We start from the raw sequence: 15,463 nt of genomic DNA, 5'->3' as shown, positions 1-15,463 counted from the left end.
CCTGCCCTGGGGCCTGATCACATCCTGTAGATATTTGCATTTATAATGTAAAACTTCCTCCCCAGCCTTTCTAAACAGGAAACCTGTTCCTTCCAGCCTAAAATTAAGCTGGGACCTCCAGCCTTTTCCCGTCTCGCCACCTGTTGGCCCTTAAGCTCCCCTCCCACCACCGCCAGCATTCCAGGCGTCCTTGACCCTCAGCCTCTGAGGCTCAGCCTGTGCCTCCCACATTGAACCTGCCCTGAGGCATTACTGTGAGTCCAGCAGACACAGGCAGATGCTTCAGAGCTGCCCAATTTCCTCTAAAGAATATTTTAACCTTTCTTCCTGGAGACAGCTTCTTGCTCATTTTCAGGCGTGAGTAATCTTTCAGGCAGTCGGGTCACGAGTTATAATAAGCAGGAAAGTCTCTGGTTATTTAACAACCTGAGGTCTCCCCTTACCGTGTATTCTCTTTCTCCGTCGTTTGTGCACAAGTACTTCGATTGGCAGTTAAGTCTGCCCATACGGGAGTCGACTGTATTCACTGTACTACACCATTTTATATAAGGGACTTGAGCATCCCCAGGGGCTCCTAGAACCAGTCCCCCAAGGACACCGAGGAAGGACTGCAGAGGGTGTGCCCCCAACAGAACTTCAGGAAATTCTAAAGAATGTACTTTGGACAGAAGGAAAGCAATCCAGAAAAAAGATCGGAGATGCAGGAAAGAACGAAGAACATTGACAGTGTAAAACAATAATACTGTCCACTGGGCTTAAAACAGCAAGATGAACATGTAAGAGGGAGAGGAAGTGAGGTTCATATATTCAAATATCCTGGTGTGGTTTGAAGGACCGTAAAGCTATTCATTTTAGATTTTACTAAGATTTTACTAAGTAAAATTTAGATTTTACTAAGTTAAATATGAATGTCAAAATATCAGGGTAAAAATTATTAAGCTAAAAATATGTCCCATACTTGTAAAAATTAAGAAAGTAATTAGAAAAAATATTTAATTGATCCCAAAAAAGCCAGAGAGGAATAAAAATAGAAAAGAAAGCAATATAAAGCCCAAAATAAGATGGAAAAAATAATCCAAAGAAAGCGCTGATTACCATATAAATTGTAAAAGAGTATATAAAATACAAATAACTAAAAATATTAATTTAAAAAGGACAAAGAGGGAACTCCCTGGCGGTCCAGTGGTTAGGACTCGGTGCTGTCACTGCAGGGACCAGGTTCGATCCCTGGTCAGGCAACTAAGATCCCACAAGCCACTCGGCCAAAAAACAAACAAACAAAAAACAGATTGTCAGAATGGATTATAGAAAATACAGTGTTATATTGCTGACAAGAAATATCTAAAGGTTTAATTTTCAGAAAGATCTAAAGTAGAGGAATGCAAAAGGATATACTTGTATTTAGACAAGCTAAGGGAAAGAAAGCAGATGTAGCCATGTTATTATCAGGCAAAATAGAATTTAATGCAAAAAGCATTACTAGAGATAAAGAGGATTACTCCATTATGATAAAAGGTTTATTACGCCAGGAACATAAAACAAATACAAACTTGTGTGAACCTAACTAAATAGTCAAAATACTGCATATAAATGAAAATGGACAGAACTACAAAGAGAGATTCACAATGCTACTCTCCATGGATTTTTTTTTTTTTTTTTTAATAATTTGGCTGCCCTGCGTGGCTTGTGAGATCTTAGTTCCCCGACCAGGGATTGAACCCGTGCCCTGGGCAGTGAAAGCGGGAGTCCTAACCATTGGACTTCCAGGGAATTCCCTCCATGGGGTATTTTACACATTACTTTCTGCAATATCCAGATCAAGACGTTACTCTATTGACTAAACTCTGCAACCAAGAAGCTTAACTTTTGGGCAGAAATAGAACAACAGTGACTCTCATAGGGAACTTATATGAAAAAAGATCCCACAAGGTTATTTTCATCAGATCTTTTTTTTTTTAAATTTTTTTTCTTTTGTTTATTTTTTATTTTTTTATTAATTTATTTATTTTTGGCTGTGTTGGGTCTTCGTTTCTGTGCGAGGCCTTTCTCTAGTTGTGGCAAGCGGGGGCCACTCTTCATCGCGGTGCGCGGGCCACTCACTATCGTGGCCTCTCTTGTTGCAGAGCACAGGCTCCAGACGCGCAGGCTCAGTAGTTGTGGCTCACTGGCCCAGTTGCTCCGCGGCATGTGGGATCTTCCCAGACCAGGGCTCGAACCCGTGTCCCCTGCATTGGCAGGCAGACTCTCAACCACTGCGCCACCAGGGAAGCCCCATCAGATCTTTTGAGATCTCAAAAGACTGATTCACTCTCTGATTCAATTAAACTAGAAAGTATTAACCAGCTCTTGCGCTCTCCTGTTAGTGAAGGGCGGTGGCTGTTCAGTGGAATGCAGATAACCTCTGCCGGCACAGGGAACATCTCCCAGCCTCTCCCTTTCCCCTTGCCTCCAGTGCCCGAGCTCACCAGCATGTCCGTGGTGCCACAAATCACTCGCAGACCCGCTGGCCCCAGGAGGGGGGGGGGGCGGAGGGGGGGGGTCAACCAGGTCAGCAACAAGTACATCCAGCAGACCAAGCCCCTCACCCTAGAGCACACCATCAACCTGTACCCTCTCACCAATTACATTTTGGTACAAAAGAGCCCCTTTATGAGAAGGATAGCTCAGGCCTTTTGGTCGGAACCACCATCTTCCAGTAATTCGCCAAAATGACCAACACAAAGGGAAAGAGGAGGAGAACCCGCTACATGTTCTCTAGGCCTTTTAGAAAACATGGAGTTAGTTGTTCCTTTGGCCACATACATGCAAATCTACAAGAAAGGTGATGTCGGGACTTCCCTGGTGGTGCAGTGGTTAAGAATCCGCCTGCCAATGCAGGGGACACAGGTTCGAGCCCTGGTCTGGGAAGATCCCACATGCCGCGGAGCAACTAAGCCCGTGCGCCACAACTACTGAGCCTGCGTTCTAGATCCCGTGAGCCACAACTACTGAGCCCGTGCGCCACAACTACTAAAGCCCGCATGCCTAGAGCCCGCGGTCTGCAACAAAGGAAGCCACCACAATGAGAAGCCCATGCAGTGCAACGAAGAGTAGCCCCCGCTCACCGCAACTAGAGAAAGCCCCTGTGCAGCAATGAAGACCCAACGCAGCCAAAAATAATTAAATAAAATAAATTAAAAAAAAAAAGAAAGGTGATGTTGACATCAAGGGACTGGGCACTGTTCAAAAAGGAATATCCCACAAGTGTTACCATGGCAAAACTGGAAGAGTCTACAGCGTTACCCAGCATGCTGTTGGCATCGTTGTACACGAACAAGGGCAAGATTCTTGCCAAGAGAAGTAATGTGCCTATCAAGCATATTAAGCACGCTAAGAGCCGAGATTGCTTCCTGAAATGTGTGAAGGAAAATGATCAGAAAAAAGAAGGAAGCCAAAGAGAAGGGTACTTGGGGTCACCTGAAGCGCCAGCCTGCTCCGCCCAGAGAAGCACACTTCGTGAGAACCAATGAAAATGAGTCTGAACTGTTGGAGCCCATTCCCTATGAATTCATAGCATGATGGGTGTAAAGAAAATAAAAGACTTGGACTCTACAATGCTTCTCTTAATTGACTGGAAATGTTGTGTCCCCTCCCCCAAAGAAATATTTCAAGCACATTTTAATTGTGTTCAAATTCAGTGGGTGACGTCTTTACTTTCCAAATGTAGTGGTTTTGCTTCCTGAAAAATGTGAGGTAGTTTGTTGTGCAATATACTCCATTGGTTAATAAACGGCCAGATATTACTTATAAAATAAAATAATAATAATAAAAAAAAGAAGTACAGCTCTGTTGCAGCCAGATTTCAGCGCATGAGGGAGGAACTTGATAAAATTGGCAAGAGGAGGACTGTAGAAGGGGTTTTGACTGTCCCTGAGCACCAGCTACCCCTGTGTGTTGCTGCTACAGCTGGGAACAACTTTCTTCAAATTACCTGGTGGTAGCTTAACCCAGGAGAAGATGAAGTCGACGGACAAAAATGCTTAATGACAGAGCTATTGGGTCGTCAAGATGAAGCCCTGCAAGACGGGGACATTGATGACCGCACTAGTAACTGGTGGAGACCAAATTCTGAGCCTCCTCTGTATCCATAGATTCCTGCACATATTACAAAACCTAAGGAACATAAGAAGTTGTTTTTGGTTCAACTTCAAGAGAAAGCCTTGTTCGCATTCCTTAAAAATTGCGAGCTGGTAGCTACACCACTGTTTGACCTGTATGACAATACACCCAGATATGGACCCGTCATATCTAGCCTCCCCCAGCTTTTGAGCAGGTTCAATTTTATACACAACTGAATTCCTGCGCAGCAGAGAAGTAAGAGAAGCCGTCTTGGTGGGGAGGGATAAACTGGGAGATTGAGATTGATATATACACATTATTATATATAAAATAGATAACTGGGTTTCCCTGGTGGCGCAGTGGTTGAGAATCCGCCTGCCAACGCAGGGGACACGGGTTTGATCCCTGGTCCGGGAAGATCCCACATGCTGCAGAGCAACTAAGCCTGTGTGCCACAACTACTGAGCCCGTGTACCACAACTACTGAAACCCACACACCTAGAGCCTGTGCTCTGCAACAGGACAAGCCACCACAATGAGAAGCCTACACACCACAACGAAGACCCAAAGCAGCCAAAACAAAAAAAGATAACTAATAAGGACCTACTGTATAGCACAGGGAACTTATATATTTATTTATTTATTTGTTTGTTTGTTTGTTTGCACTGGGTCTTAGTTGTGGCAGGTGGGCTCCTTAGGGAACTCTTCTCAATACTCTGTAATAACCTATATGGGAAAAGAATCTAAAGAAGAGTAGATATATGTATATGTATAACTGATTCACTTTGCTGTACAGCAGAAACTAACACAACATTGTAAATCAACTATACTCCAATAAAAAAAATAAAATAAATTTTTTAAAAAAAAGGAGAAGCTGTCTTTGTGAGCACAGCTATACACAGTGTAGAATAAACATGCTAGAAAAGTCTTTTTGGTTTTATCTCTTTCCCAATCCCTAAATTACCACCTACTTTCTGTTGTTTGAATAGTAAAGTTAATATGAAAAACTAGATTGTGGTGTAAACAAATGTGATAATGTTTATTTTTGGTTCTACACATACTTTCTGTACAACATTAAAGAAAGTAGACTTCTTTCTTAAGAAAGAAGAGAAAAGAAAAGAATTAACCAAAAGAAAATCAGAAAAATACCATATTTGGAAACTCATGAAATAACTTCTAAATAACTGATGTGTTAAAGAAGAAACTCTTGTGGAAATCACTTAGTATGCAGAAATGAAAAATAATGACAATATACTACCATATCACAAACACTCTTTAGATATTTATGGCCTTAAATGCTCGTGTTAGAGAGAAATAAAGGCTGAAGATTCAAGATCCATGTAAGTATCCTACTTAAGAAGTTGCAAAAAGGACAAAAGAAATCCAAAGAAGCTGAAACCTTACTTCATCCGCTGGAACAAGCATTCATTTTCCGTGAACCAGGCCCTTGGATCCAGTAGAGCCTCAAGTTGCAAGCTGTCAACCTGCTCATTGTGAGTCAATGTGAGAAAAGGCACTCTTCATTCTACCCCTTGATTCCAGAACCTGTATATTCTGGTTATTGGTACAATGCATAGACTGCATCCCAGGAGGAAGAAGAATGTCCTATCCCTGAATGTTGTTCCCAAGATGGTGCCAGGGCTGAGGTTTCAATGGGGCATTCCAAACATTTACCTGGCTGACTACTTTTGGATGGTCTGGTATATGGTAGAACTAGTGGATTCCGTTATTAGGTACCCATGGTTATGTGTCATTCAAATTCAAGGAAAATCAGGCATTCAGTGAGCCTTCACAGTGGTGCTGGCAGAGACACTTCAGGCAGTGAATTACAACCACGTGTGGAGTTAGGCATAAACTTCAGTAAGAATGAATCACTGTGCCCTCCAGAACAGAAGAGATCAGATGTAATCAATTTGCCACCAAGAGGCTGGCTGTTTTCCTCCAAGGGATGGTACCACGTGGCACAGTTGGTGACATGGTAAATGTTAAGTTAGATCAGCCTTGGACAGACGGAGCCCATGCTGTGAATCACACAAGCAATGGAGTTACAAGAGACAGAGCCTAGCTGATCTCCACCAGATATGTCATCCTGCCCACACGGCTGCTGAGTGCATCTTCTGATGTGGATGCTTTTGGTGGGCCCTGACTTGAAACACAAAGATACACACATCTTGTGCTCATGCACACAGGTTCATCCTCCTCCTCAGGCCCCTTTGTCTCTAATCTTCCCATCTTACTCCTTCTAGGTCCCTGCCTACTAGACAAACTACTCATCACAGCTCAGGAGTCCATACACATACCTACTTCAGACCTCTTCTCTTGAAATACAAAGTATATGTGGACAAAACTTGTTTCCTTCCATTCCAGTAAACTAAGAACATTGCCTGCCATCAGGCCATCACCCTCTGCACAGTGCTCCCTGAGGGGAATTCTTCAGGATGGAGAAGAATAGACACTGGCTTTAGATAGTTAAGATGCATATCAAACGAATGATTTCAATGATGCAGACTCTTGCATCTTCCCATACATAGGAAAGCACTAAATTCATTAACTTGTCTGTTTTTTTGTGATTAGCAGTAATTTTTTGACGTTCAACTACATGGGTTTGGTTTTCTTTTATATATATATATATATATATTATATATATATATATATATATATATATTTATTTATTTATTTATTTATTTATTTGGCTGTGTTTGGTTTTCATTGCTGTGCACGGGCTTTCTGTAGTTGTGGTGAGCGGGTGCTGCTCTTCGTTGCAGTGCGTGGGCTTCTCATTGCGGTGGCTTCTCTTGTTGTGGAGCACGGGCTCTAGGCACGTGGGCTTCAGTAGTTGTGGCACGTGGGCTCAGTAGTTGTGGCGCATGGGCTTTGTTGCTCCATGGCATGTGGGATCTTCCCAGACCAGGGCTCGAACCCGTGTCCCCTGCATTGGCAGGCAGATTCTTAACCACTGCACCACCAGGGAAGTCCTGGTTTTCTTTTTTTTTTCTCCAACAAAAACTCCTAAATATCCTGGCTCCTCTCTTACCTCATTGGAACAGTTGCTCAGAGCTATCTGAGAGGCTGTCTCCTGTGCTGTAGTCCTCAGTATGGCCCCCGAATAAAACATAATTTCAGGTTGTATGTTTTGTTTTTTGTTGTTGTTTTTCAGTCAATATACACTACTCACAGCTCTGATTGCTGGGAAGATTTCTCCTTATTGCTATTTTTTTTTTTTTTTGAAAGGTAACTAGAAACTCTTTGGTTTCTTGGCATTCTCTCCCTCAGACATTTTTTTTTAATTTATTTTATTTTATTTTTTTATTTATTTATTTTTTTAATTTTTAATTTTTGGCTGTGTTGGGTCTTCATTGCTGCGCGCGGGCTTTCTCTAGTTGCGGTGAGCGGGGGCTACTCTTCATTGCGGTGCGCAGGCTTCTCATTGCGGTGGCTTGTCTTATTGTGGAGCACAGGCTCTAGGGTGCACGGGCTTCAGTAGTTGTGGCATGCGGGCTCAGTAGTTGTGGCTCGCGGGCTCTAGAGCGCAGGCTCAGTAGTTGTGGCGCACGGGCTTAGTTGCTCCGCGGCATGTGGGATCTTCCTGGACCAGGGCTCGAACCCGTGTCCCCTGCGTTGGCAGGCGGATTCGTAACCACTGCGCCACCAGGGAAGGCCTCCTTATTGCTATTTTTAAGGCCACCTTGAATAGAGCTGTAATGTGGTAGCTGTCCATTTCAGCTCACACTAAGAAGGCCCAAGATTTTCTTTCATCAGTTGATCATACAGATGCCCTGAGGTTATATGCATGAGCTGAGAGAATGGTGTCAGTGCAACAGAGGTGGATGACATAGGGATCTGGACCATTTATCCATTTAACTTACTTGTGTTCTCTGGACCTGTTCATTTCCCTTATATGATGAACTGTTGCTGCAACTTGAAAGGCAGCTCCAGTTGCAAAGTCATCGGATGCCCCATGATCAATTTCAAAGTCCCTTTTAGGGCTCAGTGGCATTACAGGAGCTGCTTCTCAAATGAATGGCAAATAGTTCTTTGTTACAGAAGATAGAACCTCGTTCCAGATCCCTAGAGGTCTGTGCTGTAGACCTCCTACTGGACCTTTCTGAAACTCCGCATGGCATCTTTACCTATCAAGGATACCTGGGCACCACAGGTTCTGCTAAGTTGCAGTGGCCAAGGAGCAGGCAATTTGCCCTACGTTCTGGATCTACTGCAAATCTCCTCTTGCTCTGGACATTATTTGAACTAGGAAATAAATGAATCAGTGCTGTATTGCCAACGTGGTGTATGATGCCTCAAATCCAAAGAGCTCCAAAAAATACTATTTTTCTTTTTTATACTATTTGTCCCTTTCATAGTGATAGGGGGTACATAAGGTGCAGCATCTTGTCCCAAACCAGTGGACCTCTAAAGATTTCACCAATGTGGCAAAGACTTTGAATTCTGAGGGAGTCTTTTTTTCCCACTAGTTGGCATCTGGGCATCCAGAATACTTACCATATTTTGTTCAACAAAGTTCAGTTAGTATCATGTTCTGTAGAATATCAAGATGATCAAGGTCTCTGTGGATAATACTGTAACAGAAAGCAGGAGAGTTAATATAGCACTGGGGCAAGACAGTCAATGTATTCTGCTGGCCTTCCCACATATAAACAAAATGCCTTTGAGCCTTTTTAATGATGGAGATTGAAAAGAATGCATTTACCAGATCAGTAGCTTCATACCAAGTGCCAAAATCTGTATTGATCTGTTCAGGTAAAGATCCAGCTCAGCGGGACTTCCCTGGTGGTCCAGTGGCTAAGACTCCGCGCTCCCAGTGCAGGGGCCCTGGGTTCGATCCATGGTCAGGGAACTAGATCCCACATGCTGCAACTAAGAGTTCACATGATACAACTAAAGACCCCGCATGCCACAGCTAAGACCCAGCGCAGCCAAATAAAGAAAGAAAGAAAGAAAAGATCCAGCTCAGCAACTACAACTGGGACTGTCACTTGGTTAAGTGGATGGAAATCCACAGCCATCCCCCATAATCTATCTGGTTTTTTATATTCATGAGAACCAAATAGGTATATGATAGGGAGTCCTGCATCTTTTAGTCTGATATAGGTGCTAATCTCTGCAATTCCACCCCTGATAGGATATTATTCTTTATGTACTGTCTTGTCACTACACCCTAGGCTTTCCCTAACATAATTGGTGAGGGAACCAATATGTGAGTTCTGCTAGCTCTTAATCCATTCCAGTTAGGAGATGTAACAGCAGGATGGATCTGTGGGCCCACTAGACCCACAGTGAGACAAACATGAGTCAGGATTTCATTTATTACCTTTCATCTCTCAGCCTCATTCCAGCCAGGGGAACCACAATGGCATTTCAGATCCCCTGGTATTGGTGTCACCTCAGAACCCAGTATTTCACAGCCCTCGAGAAATCTATGAATTCCCTTTTCTGTAGTGGACAGTTTCTCTAGAAAATGGCCATGAGTCCCTTTAAGGAGGAACTAGAGGAATATTGTGCATATTTGCAGTGGCCTTTCCAAGTCCTTCCCCACAGGGAACTGGACTGCCCATCTGTCAGTCTGAGAACTGACTCAGATCTAGAAACTGGGTGAGAACTTGTGATTTTCCACTGTAGTGAAGGCCATCAGGCTTCAGCTCCCCAGCTCTCCATGTTTTCTGGTGATACAACCAAACACTACTCTATTCAGATGCCGTCATATCTCTTTCCCTAAGACACTATGGATCATCAGTCATTGCCACAGATCTCTGTGTATCAAGATCCCTGGTTGCTACCTCAAGCTTGCTGCCCATTCCAGTAATTATGTCCACATTTCTGACAGTTAAGTAACCCCACCTGCCTCTGCTTTTTCAGAATCCTGTTATTCCCCAGTAACACAAGACAGTCCAGTTCAGTGGTACCATGCCTTCCCATCACCCCAGCCTATGGAGGACCCCACCACTGAATTTCTCATTGCTACCAGAAGCTCCCTCACCAGTGCGCTTTGTATTACACCAGGAGTTAAAGGCCATGATGTTTGCAACTTATTCTCAAATTGTTCAGGGAAAAAAAAAGTTAAGAACATAGAGAGAGAGAGAGAGAGATAGAAAACAAGCAATAAAGCATTGTGAGGCAAAATGTTAGCAATAAGTAAATCTGAGTAAAGGGTATACGGGTGTTTGTTTTGTTTTGTTTTACTTTTTGGTATGCAGGATCTTAGTTCCCCAACCAGGGCTCGAACCCATGTCGCCTGCATTGGCAGGCGGATTCTTAACCACTGTGCAACCAGGGAAGCCCAGGAAATTTTTGTAATAGAGTGGCACACAGTAGTTTCCAGACAATTTCTGGTTACATTTCCTTTCTCATTTTTTTTTTTTTAAACTTTTTGGGTTTATTTATTTATTTATTTATTTATGGCTGTGCTGGGTCTTCATTTCTGCGCGAGGGCTTTCTCCAATTGCGGCAAGTGGGGACCACTCTTCATCGCGGTGCACGGGCCTCTCATCATCGCGGCCTCTCTTGTCGCGGAGCACAGGCTCCAGACGCGCAGGCTCAGTAATTGTGGCTCACGGGCCTAGTTGCTCCGCGGCATGTGGGATCTTCCCAGACCAGGGCTCGAACCCGTGTCCCCTGCATTGGCAGGCCGACTCTCAACCACTGCGCCACCAGGGAAGCCTCCCTTTCTAATTTTTAATGCATCTCTTTTAACTTTTTACTTTCTTTTTCCTTAATCAGGCTCCTGAAGAAGCAACTTGGAATTCATCCTTTTAAGCCTTTTTTTTTTTTTTGCTTTTTTATTTCCTGTTTCATTAACATCAGATTTTAATTTTATTTATTCCTCCTTTCTGCTTTTTGTACCTCGAGAGCTCAGACTTGGACCAAGCAAAATCTTTTTTCCATAATACTGTCATCACTATTCTATGCATGGCCTGCTTTATTTATTTTGTTATTTAAAATATAATAGAATAAACCCATGCACAGTCTGTGTCCAACTTCAGAACTAGAAAGAATAAACTATATCTCTATGATCTTGAGCTGTTTAAGTTAAGGTGTTATCAACTGAATTGTACTTTAAATCATTAAGTTGTGTCTCAGATTTTTTTTTTAGAAAAGTCAATCTTTTTTTTAAAATTTATTTATTTAATTTATTTATTTTTGGCCACGTTAGGTCTTTGTTGCTGCACGCAGGATTTCTCTAGTTGCAGTGAGCAAGGAGGGCTACTCTTCATTGCCGTGCGTGGGCTTCTCATTGCGGTGGCTTCTGTTGTTGCAGAGCATGGGCTCTAGGCACACGGGCTTCAGTAGTTGTGGCTCGCAGGCTTCAGCAGTTGTGGCTCATAGGTTCTAGAGCGCAGGCTCAGTAGTTGTGGCACATGGGCTTAGTTGCTCCGCGGCATGTGGGATCTTCCCGGACCAGGGATTGAACCCGTGTCCCCTGCATTGGCAGGCAGATTCTTAACCACTGTGTCACCAGGGAAGCCCAGAAAAGTCAATCTTTTTGGACTGTAGATGAAAACAAAAGGATGACAACATGGCCTAAATGACTGTTATCAAGAAGTTCTTCCCTAAAGCTTTTTATACTTTACATGTTCACTGATTTTCCTCCAATTTTTTATTTTGGAAAACTTCAAACCTACAAAATGTTGCAAAAATAATACAGTATATTCCTTACCTTGATGTATCAATTATTAACCTTTTGACACATTTGTTCTCTCTAGATAGATAGATATAGATATATGTTTATATATAGTATGTATATATGTGTACATATGTATAAATATACATATGTGAATGATAGGTATAGATGTATATGTAATACCTATAGTTATAGGTATATACATATATACACTCACATTTCTTTTCTGAACTGTTTGAGAATAAGTTTCATTTATTATGAGACTTCACCCCTAGACACTTTAACGTGTATCTCCTAAAGAATTCTTATATATTATATAATTCTCATATATTAAGCAACTTTTTTTTTTTTTTTTTTGGCCACACCACACGGCTTGTGGGATCCTAGTTCCCCAACCAGGGATCAAACCCGGGACCAAGGCAGTGAGAGCTCGGAGTCCTAACCACTGGACTGCCAGGGAATTCCCTATAATTCTCATATATTAACTCAATACCATTATCAAACCCAAGGCACGTAACATTTATTGTCTAATATACAGTACATATTTCAAATATCCCCAATTATCCCAATAATGGCTTAGAGATGGATGGCCCAAGTAATGTCTCTCTAGCACCAGTCCCTGGACTTTTTCTGTCTTTCATGACACTGATTTTTTTTTTTTTAATTAATTTATTTATTTTTGGCTGTGTTGGGTCTTCGTTTCTGTGCGAGGGCTTTCTCCAGTTGCGGCGAGCGGGGGCCACTCTTCATCGCGGTGCGCGGGCCTCTCACTGTCGCGGCGGCCTCTCCCGTTGCGGAGCACAGGCTCCAGACGCGCAGGCTCAGTAACTGTGGCTCACGGGCTTAGTTGCTCCGCGGCATGTGGGATCTTCCCAGACCAGGGCTCGAACCCGTGTCCCCTGCATTGGCAGGCGGATTCTCAACCACTGCGCCACCAGGGAAGCCCGACACTGATGTTTTTCAAGAGTCCAAGACACTCATTCTGCAGACTGTCTCTCAATGTGGATCGGCCTGAGGTTCCCTCGTTCAAGTGGGGCCACAAGTGAGACGCTTATGGCACTGCTGTGAAAACATACAGAAGTGGAATCTGGCCTCTGAGGAGGGCAGGGACAGAGCAGACCCTCTAAGGGACTCTGGGCTGAGCTCAGGTCTGAATGATGAGAAGGAATTAACTAAGCACACTGGCCGTGGCGAGCAAGAGCCCTCCAGGCCCAGGTGCAATGACATGGCCGTGAGAAAGAGCGAGGGGGCCAAAGGAAATGACAGACAAGCTTGGGAAGATGACGCCTTTAGTTCTGGATGGTGAGTGTTCCCTTGGAAAATCTGAGAAAAATCCATGTAGTCGGGGGGAGGCCTGTGGCAGAGGCCTGGGCTGAAGGAAACCATCTGTGACCCAACGAATTGTTTGCAAATCTCTATAAGGAATTATATCACTGCAGAGAGTAGAGAATAGAAGAGGCCTGGTTCAAGCCTTGAAGAATACTGCCAGGGGTGGGAGTGGGTGGAGGGATGGCCAGAGAGGCAGGAGGAGGCCTGCAAAGTGTGTAGAGAAAGACAAGGGAAGACGAGTTTCAGGGAATGGTTAAGAGAGCAAGGTTAAAGGTTAATACTGACACTTGTTAAAATGGTAAAAAAAAAAGGCTTTCCTCAGGACTGTTGCCATAGGAGTACTGCAGTAGGGCAGAGATATCTGACTCAACACTGAATACAACAAGGACAAGGGGGATTTAGAGCCAAGGGCAGCGTGAAGGGCTCAGTGGATGGAAACTGACTAAGAGGAGACTTCAAGGAATTCTTGCGAAACTGACCTAACAGAATTCTTGCTCAGGCAGGTGAAGGACTTAGACGTCAAAGGTGGGGCATGAGGAACTTGATCAGATGTCAAAGATGAGGGAATTCTTCCTAAACCAACTTAGCAGAATTCTTTGCTGAGACTGGGTTGGGCAGGCCAGACACAGGATGGCAGCCAAGGTTGAGACCTAATCAAAAAGAGGGCCTGGGGGAAACTGACTCAAGTTTGATCAAGCAGAGTCTTTGTCAGAAGGCAACCCATCAAGAGCGGCCAAGAGGAGGACTGAAAAGTGCTCACTGCATGTGGAGGTCACTGCGGCCTTAGCAAGAGCTGTGAAGAGTTTGAGGATATTTTGCATATAGTTCTATGTATATATGGGCTGAGAACACTTAATTTTAAGTATAACTCATTCTTTATATCCATAAAAGGAAATATTATGTAGCCATAAAAAGAACGAGAGAATTATTTAGGTACTCATAATGGAATGATCAAGAAGTTAAATTTTTAGGTGAAAAAAGACCTAGAGATGATCATACTAAGTGAAGTAAGTCAGACAGAGAAAGAGAAATATCACATATCACTTATATGTGGAATCTAAAAAAAAATGATACAAATGAACTTATTTACAAAACAGAAATAGACTCACAGACATAGAAAACCAATTTATGGTTACCAAAGGGAAAGTTGGGAGGAGGGATAAACTAAGAGTTTGGGATTAACATACACACACTACTATGTATAAAATGGATAAACAACAAGGACCTACTGTGTGGCACTGGGAACTATATTCAGTATCTTGTAGTACCTGAAATGGAAAAGAATCTGAAATACTCTTATATAACTGAATCACTTTGCTGTACACCTGAAACTAATACAACATTGTAAGTCTATACTTCAGTAAAAAATTGTTTTGAAAAGAAATATGTATAGTAAGTTAGCATTTGCATAAAAAAGGAGGATCAAGATACACATACATGTGTGTGGGAATGTGCCCACATATGTATGCCTTTGCTGGTGTATACATAAGATGCTCCTAGAAAGATATACAAGAAACTGGTAGCATAGGTTGCCTGTAAGGAGATGAACTTGATGACCCGGAGCAGGGGTGACAGGGAGATTTTTCAGTGGATAGCCTTTTCTACCTTTCGAATTTTTGTACCATGTGCAAGTACTATGTATTTTAAAAATTAATGTATAAATATTCTTCCTGAGATCACACTATAATTACAGTACAATTTGCATTTTATTGGACATCAGTTCAGATGACAATATAAGAAGATCTGTCTTTGTTTATTTGTTTTTGGCCATGCCACGTGGCATGTGGGATGTGAGTTCCCCAACCAGGGATCGAACCCATGCCCCCTGCAATGGAAGTGCAGAGTCTTAACCACTGGACTGCCGACGAAGTCCCTGTCTTTGTTTTTAAATGACCTGCAACCCATTTTTTTGTCCAATGTTTCCAATTTTTATTACTGTGAACTGCATTGCTGGATGCGTTCTTGTACACTTACATCTGTACACTCATGATTCTGTAGTATAAATTCCTACAAAGGGAACAAGATTCTTCCACATTGCCTTCCAGAAAGGCTGTTCCAGGCCACACACCTCTCCCATCCACACCAGTGTGTGCCTGGTACTCTACTTATTCTACAGCCCTGAGTATTGTCCCCGAATTATGCAGGGTACCTATGTGGCAAAGACAGTGCTGAGTGCTTACTTGCTTTGCCTCCGGAGCACACAGGTAGGCTACATCTCTCAGCATCCCTTGCCGTGAGGTGGGGCTGAGTTCTGGGTGGTGGCAGTAGTGAGGTACACCAGCACTTCCAGAATTGGCCCCTAAAAAACCTCTCCATGATCCTCGAGCTCTCTCTCTTCCTTCATCTGCTTGACATGTGCAGAAGGTCAAGTGGAGGTCTCTGAGCCCTAGAGCATTACTA

At 43.1% G+C, this 15,463-nt stretch overlaps 2 pseudogenes across 2 annotated transcripts; both read left to right on the top strand.

Moving 5' to 3' along the window:
- The first annotated feature begins 888 nt into the window (after positions 1-888).
- Positions 889-4,473, top strand: LOC309643453 (cleavage and polyadenylation specificity factor subunit 5 pseudogene; annotated as a pseudogene). Its single transcript has 2 exons — positions 889-2,695; positions 3,800-4,473. The product of its transcript is annotated as a cleavage and polyadenylation specificity factor subunit 5 pseudogene (transcript).
- LOC309643828 (large ribosomal subunit protein eL21-like) lies at positions 2,548-3,800 on the top strand (annotated as a pseudogene). The gene is made up of 2 exons: positions 2,548-2,841; positions 3,209-3,800. The product of its transcript is annotated as a large ribosomal subunit protein eL21-like (transcript).
- Positions 4,474-15,463: the final 10,990 nt, after the last annotated feature.

Source organism: Balaenoptera physalus (assembly GCF_965194825.1).
Source record: "Balaenoptera physalus genome assembly, chromosome: 15".
NCBI lineage: Eukaryota > Metazoa > Chordata > Mammalia > Artiodactyla > Balaenopteridae > Balaenoptera > Balaenoptera physalus.
Note: the sequence above shows the minus strand (reverse complement) of the source record. Positions and strands in the feature narration are given on the sequence as shown.